This window comes from Ursus arctos, unplaced genomic scaffold (assembly GCF_023065955.2).
Source record: "Ursus arctos isolate Adak ecotype North America unplaced genomic scaffold, UrsArc2.0 scaffold_8, whole genome shotgun sequence".
Lineage (NCBI taxonomy): Eukaryota > Metazoa > Chordata > Mammalia > Carnivora > Ursidae > Ursus > Ursus arctos.
In genome coordinates this window covers 48,618,787-48,627,126 of record NW_026623100.1, presented here as the reverse complement: position 1 = coordinate 48,627,126, position 8,340 = coordinate 48,618,787, and the positions used below count along the sequence as shown (strand labels likewise).

Genomic DNA, 8,340 nt, shown 5'->3' with positions numbered 1-8,340 from the left:
GGTTTCTTAGCACGAAGGTGTTTGATAGACATTAGCTAGGAAAGATAGATAATTTTTTTTAAAGATTTTATTTATTTATTTATTTATTTATTTATTTATTTATTTGACAGAGAGAGAGACAGCCAGAGAGAGAGGGAACACAAGCAGGGAGAGTGGGAGAGGAAGAAGCAGGCTTCCCAGCAGAGCAGGGAACCCAATGCGGGGCTTGATCCCAGGGCTCTGGGATCACACCCCGAGCCAAAGGCAGACACTTAACGACTGAGCCACCCGGGGGCCCCAGATAGATAATTTTTTTTAACATTTTATTTATTTATTTGAGAGATTACGAGTGGGGGGAAGGGGCAGAGGGCTAAGCAGATTCCCCACTGAGTGGGAAGCTGGAGGTAGGCCTAGATCCCAGAACCCCAAGATCATTCGAGCTGAGGTCAGCGGCTTAACTGACTGAGCCACCCAGGTGCCCTGGAAAGATAGATTTTAATGAAGAAAATAAGTAGGTCTTTGGACTATACCTGAGGAGGACAAGCCTTGGCCAGGTGAAGAAATAGAAGATCCAGAATGCAGTCTATGGGAACTTGGGGAAGGGCACCTGCTAGCGAATGGTAAATTCGGGCAAAGCCCACTGCCTCTTGGAACCCAAGGATCTCATCTGTAAAACAAGGAAAATAGACCATGGCTAGGTTGTGTGAGATGGGTGGGTATAGGCAAACAACAAGTACATAGAACGGATCGATGTGTTGACTATTGAACAGTAATTGGTGGGCCAGATCATGAAGCAGACTACGAGGGGAGTGTGAGTGCCTGGACGCTGTGGGCGCGCATGCATGCGTGTGCCCCATTAAACTAACTGTAATCATTTGGCATAGAGCTAAGCGGTGTGGGGACAGGGAGGGAGGCAAGAGGGAGGTGGTGAAGGGGAAGGGCAAAATTCTACCCTAACCAAGCAATTAAAGGTAATAAATGTTGTTAATATACCGTGTAATATAACACATACATATACATACACATTTACAGGCACATACATATGTTCATACACAGGCTCATATGTATGTGGGTGTGTATATATATATATATATATATACATATTTATTTATATTTATCTATGGAAGGGGGTGAATGGATAAAGGGATTAGGTGAAGGTGATGCATAAAAAGATGTGGGCTTGAAAAAAAAAATCTCCAAAATAAGATGAGGCTTTGTGTATTAAGCTGTGTCTCAGATAGCGTCAATCAGGACAACATTGATCTTCCGGTCTACAAACAGAATACATCTCTCCATTGACTTAGGTCTGCTTTAATTTCCTTTTGTAAGGTTCTGTAGTCTTCAGTATGCAGACCTTGCACATCTCCATTAAATTTATTTCTTGAGTATTTTATTTTTTTGAATGTAGTTGGTGTGGTGTCATTTAATGGAGTTAGGTTCATTTTCTCAGTGTTCCTTGCTACAATATAAAAATGCAAGAGATTTTTGTATATTTACATTGTACTGTACAGTCTTGCTAACTTGTTCATTTTCTTAGCCTATACGTAGATGCCTTAGGAATTTTTATTTTTAAGTTTAATTCCCACCCCAGGGAATATTTGGCGTTTTAGTTGCTGCAACTGGAGGGGTACAACTGGCATCCGGTAGGTAGAGCCAAGACGCTGCTAAACACGAATAGCCATGCACAACAAGAAAGTTTCCAGGCAAAGATAGAGAAATCCTGATATAAAAGTATGGGTTTTTAAAAAAATATGTTGTTTCATTTCCCCAAATAGGGATTTTTTCCTAGTTATTTTATCATTACTGATTTCTAATTTACTTCCATTGTGGTCAGAGGAAATACTTGATATGATTTAATTTTTTAAATTTATTGAGATGTGTTGTATGGCCCAACGTGTGGTCTATTCTGGTGAACATACCATATGCACTTGAAGAGAATGTATGTTCTTTTTTTTTTTTTTTAAGATTTTATTTATTTATTTGACAGAGAGAGAGACAGCCAGCGAGAGAGGGAACACAAGCAGGGGGAGTGGGAGAGGAAGAAGCAGGCTCCTAGCGGAGGAGCCTGATGTGGGGCTCGATCCCGTAACGCCGGGATCACGCCCTGAGCCGAAGGCAGACGCTTTAACCGCTGTGCCACCCAGGCGCTCCGAGAATGTGTGTTCTGACTTGGTGGCTGTAATGTTTTATTGATATCAGTTAGCTCAAGGTGGTTGATGGTGTTGCTCATTTTGTCTGTGCGTCTGCTGATTTTATTTTATCTGATCATTCATTGCTGAGAGAGAGGTCTTAACACCTCTAAATATGATAATAGGATCGTCTTATTCTCTCTTTAATTTTGGCAAATTTTACTTCATGTATTTTGAAGCCCTGTAATTAGGTCTACACACGTTTATGACCATTACGTCTTCCTAATGAATTGATCTTTTTGTTATTATGAAACGTTCCTCTTCATCTCCTGTAGGACTTTCCGTCTTCAAATATCTTTTATCTGATATGACTATAGCCACTTCAGCTTTATTCTACTTCCTGTTTGAATGGTATACACCTCCTCATCCGTTCACTTCCAGCCTCTGTGTGTCTTCTAAAGAAAGCATGTAGTTGTTGTCTTAGTTAGCTTGGGCTGCCATAACCAAACACCGTAGACTGGATGGCTTAAACAACAGACACTTCCTTTCTCCTTGTTCTGGAGGCTGAGAATGCCAAGATCAAGGTGCTGGCCAGTCAGTTGCTGGTGAGGACTCTCTTCCCGTCTTGCAGGTGGCCACCCTCTTGCTGTGTTCTCACATGATAGAGAAGAGAGAGAGCAAATTCTCGGGTCTTCTCTAATAAGAACACTAATCTTTTCAGATCAGGGCTCCACCTTTTTGACCTTATTTAACCTTGATTAATTTCTTATTCCAAATATAGCCGCACTCTATGTGGGGTTAGGGCTTCAACATATGAATCTGGGGGCGGGGGTGCGCACACCGGAGTCCATAGCAGTTGGGTCTTGCTTTTTTTTATCCATTTTGATAATTTCTGCCCTTTAAGAAGTTTCAGTTTATTAACCTTTAATGTCATTGTTGATAAATTTGAGCTTGGGCTTATCATTTTATAATTTGTTTTCTATGTCTCTCTGTTTTTTGTTTCTCTTTTCCTCCTTTCTTGTTCTGTTTTTTCATTACTTGAATATATTTTAGAATTGCAGTATAATTTTTTTCCTTTTTTTTTTTTTTTAAGATTTTATTTATTTATTTGACAGAGAGATAGAGAGAGCCAGAGAGCACAAGCGGGGTGAATGGCAGAGGGAGAGGGAGAAACAGGCTCCCCACTGAGCAGGGAGCCTGATGCAGGGCTCAATCCCAGGACCTGGGGATCATGACCTGAGCCGAAGGCAGACGCTTAACTGACTGAGACACCCAGGCGCCCCTTTTTCTTGTTTTTTTAAGTTATACTTCTCTGCGCTGCTTTTAGTGGTTGTTCTGGGATTATAGCATACATTTTTATTTTTTCACCATACACTTATTGGTATTCATTTTTTTTACTTCCCAAAAAATATAGAAACCTTGTAACCATATATGTCTCTTACCTCCTTCCTTTATGTTATAGCTGTTATATGTCCTGTATCTACACAGGTTATAAATCCCACAAAAGAAGTTATCATTTTTGCTTTTGACAGTCATGTGTATAAAGAAATTAAGAGAAAGCAAAAAAAAAAATGAGTCTTTTAATTTACCCAGTTATGTACCTTTTCCAATGCTCTCTATTCATTTCTAAAGCTGTTGTTGACATCTGGTAATATTTTCATTCAGCACGAAGAAATTCCTTACTATTTTTGCAATAAGGGTCTACTGGTGAAGAAGTCTGTATTTTACCTGCATTTTTGAAGGATACTTTTGCTGGATAAAAATTCTGGTTTGGTAGTTTTTCCTTTAAGTACTTTAAGATGTTCTTCACTCTCTTCTGGTGTTCATAGTTTCTGATGATGGGTCATCTTTAATCATTGTTCCACTATATATATATATAATTTTGTCTTTTTTTGCTTCTTTCAAAATTGGCTATGAACATATTTTGCCTTACTTCATTAAAGATAGTAATAATAGCTGTTTTAAAATTCTTAACATGCCCCATAAGGGAACAGCTAGTAACAAATGTATGATGGAAGTCACGCATGATACTCTAGTTCCCTTGCCTCTTGAGGGCATGACTGTGAAGCATATGTTTGACTTCGGCTCTCAAAGTTCTTACAGTGTCCTAAGTTCTAGCTGCCCTCAATGGCTGTTATCCTGTTAACACCCCTTTATTATACACTCTTCCTGACCCTGTTTCATTGCCTCACTCCCCAACTGGTGTTTCCTTCTCCAATAAAGCAAACTGTTGGCTCTTGAATCTTTATCTTTATCTTGGGGAACTCAAACTAATACAGAAGTTGTAGTTGAAGAACATTGTCTAAATTCTTGCTACACAAATTATAGTCTGCAGACCAACAGTATCAGACATCACTTGGGGACTTAATAAAAAAGCAGAATCTCCGGCATCATCACCAGAATTATAATCTCCGTTATAACAAGATCTTTGGGGGCACCCGAGTGGCTCAGTCAGTTAAGCATATGCCTTCGGCTCAGGTCATGATCCCTGGGTCATGAGATCGAGTCCCATATTGGTCTCCTTGCTCACCAGGAAGTCTGCTTCTCCCTCTGCCTTCTACTCTCCCTGCTTGCTCTCTCTCTCTCTGACAAATAAATAAATAAAATCTTAAAAAAAACCAACAACAAGAACAAGATCTTTGCGTGATTTGTGTACCTATTTGTTCGAAAAGCAGTGGTCCAAATGTTACTTATTCTTTAATATTTGCTGAGACTTGCTTCATGACTACAGGACACATTTAAAAAAATATATTTTATTTATTTATTTCAGAGAGGGAGAGAGAGCATGAGCTATTGCAAGCATGAGTGGGCACAAGCATTAACAGGGGGAGAGGCAGAGGGAGAAGCAGGCTTCCTGCTGAACAGGGAGCCCAATATGGGGCTTGATCCCAGGACCCTGGGATCATGACCTGAGCTGAAGGCAGACGTTTAGCTGACTGAGCCACCCAGGCACCCCATTCCTTTCTTTTCTTCTAAAAAATGATTTTATTTATTTATTATTTGTGAGAGAGGCAGAGAGAGAGCCCGAGCATGGGGAGGAGCAGAGGGAGAGGGACAAGCAGACTCCACACTGAGTGTGGAGCCCAGTGTGGGGCTCGATCTTACAGCCCTGAGATCATGACCTGAGCCAAGATCAAGAGTCTGATGCTTAACTGACTGAGCCACCCAGGCGCCCCACCTCCGCTCCTTTCAGGATTGCTTGTCCTGTTCATCTTGATCTTTCTGTTTCATACTATTGGCTGTTAACAAGTCTCTGGTGACCCTCGGTTGTCTGTTCGTATTTCTAAACGAGACTCTTGCTGAGTGTTTGTAGCTCTGACAGATTCCTCTGCCATCATTCAGGTGTCTTTCCCCAGCAGACCTCACCCTTGAATGGGAGGCTGGGTAGATAGCCTATAGGGCACGTGCATGGGGAGCAGCAGGCGGCCAGGCAGCGAGGAGCCCTCACGACTGTCAAGGCGGAAGGCTCTACTTGGCAGGAGAAACACGACCGTGTATTCCATTTGGGGGAAGAACTGGAGCTCGCTCAGCTTCGGCCCAGCCATCGTGGGTGTGCAGAGTTACCAGGCATTGCTCTGCTGCTTCGGGCTCTAATACCATATCCCAGAGCTTCCCTCAGCGGATCCTCCAGTTCATTCAAGAGCTGTTCTCAGGCGTTCACCTGACGATGATGCCCTCATTGGCTGCTCTGTGATGCCCTCATTGGCTGCTCTGAGCAGGAGAGGGGGCTGCAGAGGTGATCTTGAACTAGTTATCCCAGTGATCACCCCTGGACAGCCCACCTGGTCTCTGCACTTGGAGATGAAAATTTGGAGTTTCCTTAGGGACCTTCTAAAGGAGCATTCTTCACTGTATCTGCCTCAGATGTGCTTTCTCCGTGAACCTAATCACATCTGTTTTCCAATTTCCACCAATCTCTTAAAATGTTGGGGCCGTTGATGGCACCATGTCTTATTTTTCCAGACCTGTTCTAAATCTATTATTTGAAAATGATGCAGCCCCTTATTTCACTTAAACGCACATGCTCAACCCATCATGTTGAACTAGATATTTTATTACTTTCTAAGTTTAGATTTGTAGATTCCAGCTGAATTTACTCTTACAGGAAATTGTTCATTCCACTTCTCTGCCTTAACAAAATATGACTCTTTATTTAAAGAACTATTTTGATAACCATAGTTAAAAAGAAGTTTCTTTTAAAACAGCAGAAGAAAAAAAATAAGCATCCAAGTTCCCATATTAAATAATTTTTCCTATAAACAGACTTGATTTTGAATATTCTGTTGTAATTCAATTAGTCATATGTCCTTCCTCATCTTCCAGTATTTGTAACTATTCTTTTTTTTTTGCTTTCCTCATCTAATAAGAATAAATACTTTAATCTCCTTTTCCATTACTTTCTCTATCTTATGACACTTGTGAAACCTTACAATTTTCCTAAATTACAATGTCCCTGATAACTTAGCTTTGTAGAGGAGATACCAATCTGGCTTTTGTATTCCATTGTTAGGGTTAGTGAAAATTGAAATTTATATCTAATAACTATGCATTTTATATGTTTATCAATACTTTGGAAATTTTCTTTAAAAACTTCAGTTCGGGGAGCCTGGGTGGCTTAGTGGGTTAAGCATCTGCCTTTGGCTCAGGTCATGATCTCGGGATCCTGGGATGGAGCCTGCTTCTCCCTCTCCCTCTGCTGCTTCCCCTTCTTGTGCTCTCTCTAGCACGTGCTCTCTCTCTCAAATAAATAAATAAAATCTTAAAAAAAAAAACTTCTATTCACCAGCTTATTTCTGCATTCTGTTAAAAGATCACATTCTTGGGGGGCCTGGGTGGCTCAGTCATTAAGCGCCTGCCTTCGGCTCAGGGCGTGATTCCAGAGTCCTGGGATCGAGCCCCACATCAGGCTCCTCTGCTGGGAGCCTGCTTCTTCCTCTCCCACTCCCCCTGCTTGTGTTCCCTCTCTTGCTGGCTGTCTCTCTCTCTGTGAAATAAATAAATAAAATCTTAAAAAAAAAGATCACATTCTTTTAGCTAGAACACAAACTTTGGGGGAAAAGAAAGCTACCCATTTTAATAGAAGACTCGAGTTTTGCAGAAAGACACTTCAATGTAGACAGGTAGAAATATACATGTTTCTCAAGGTACACAGGGCACCTAGGGCTGCCCACGATGAGTCACCCTCAAAAACAGAACCTGGGGATTGTGGGCTCTCAGGCTGGGTTTCCTGGGGAGCTATTCATGTTCGTTGTTCCTTCCTCCCCACAGGAAACGCGCTGGCTGTGCCGCACAGCACAGGACGTTAATTACCTGAATGATTTCCACCAGATTCTTCAGTGTCCTTTCGTGAGGTGCTCTAAGGCTGAGCGAGACCTCTTCCACCTTTTCTCTTGGTCTGGGGTATGGATCTGTGTGTTCAGGGACACAGAGAGAGAGAGATTATCTTCTCAGACACTCAGGAGAGGGAGGGGTAGTGTGGATACTTGTCACAAACCACCTTTCCTTCTTACTGTAAAGTAATAAAAACAAACAGCATCCTAACCTCTCTGCCGGGATGGGGCTGCTGTTTACAGATAAACAGAGACCTGCTGCCTGTTAGGATCCCAGGAACAAAATTCAGTCGGAAGATTGAAAACACAATTGTGTTTACAGATCCGCAGCGACATGCCAATGTCATGTTGGTGGCAGAAGGCAAAGGTCATGTTTACTGCAAGCAGAGGTGCCCGGAGCTGCCACGGGGGCTGCCGGCGGGGGATCCTGAAGAGAAGCACGGCTGTGGCTGTGAATCCGCTCTTGCCAACCTCAAACCACAGGGCGAGGGATCAGAGGTGAGGTCCTGAGACGGTTGTGCGGCCCAGCATCGAGGCCCCTCGGTGTCTGGAATGGGGCCCCTCGGCCCTGTGCGCTCGCTCTGATTTTTCCAGTCCTCAGAAAAACTTGCTTCCGGCTGGGGAAAACCCTCTTCCAGAAAACGAGGCCACAGCAGCCTAGGGTCACAAATGCCATTAGAAAAGCATCTGCCCTCGGTGCAGATTACTGGGACGGCTGCAAGACGAAAGCTCCCTCCCCCAAAGACAGGTGCTACTGACAGTCCGCTGGCCGAGTCCCTTGAAAGGCAAACGGCACCATGGTTCTAAGTGCCTATTCGGTCGGAGACACCTGACACTCTGCGGGCCCTGCCACCAACTTTCAGGGTGACCTTGAGCAATTATTTAAGCTCTCATTGCCAGAG

General features: G+C 42.7%; 1 long non-coding RNA gene across 1 annotated transcript; it reads right to left on the bottom strand.

Moving 5' to 3' along the window:
* Window positions 1–279: 279 nt before the first annotated feature.
* LOC123000370 (uncharacterized) lies at window positions 280–8,103 on the bottom strand. Its single transcript, XR_006408332.3, has 3 exons — window positions 7,651–8,103; window positions 7,419–7,516; window positions 280–646 (listed from the first exon to the last, which is right to left on the bottom strand). It is a non-coding gene; the product is annotated as an uncharacterized LOC123000370 (long non-coding RNA).
* Between the last annotated feature and the right edge of the window lie 237 nt (window positions 8,104–8,340).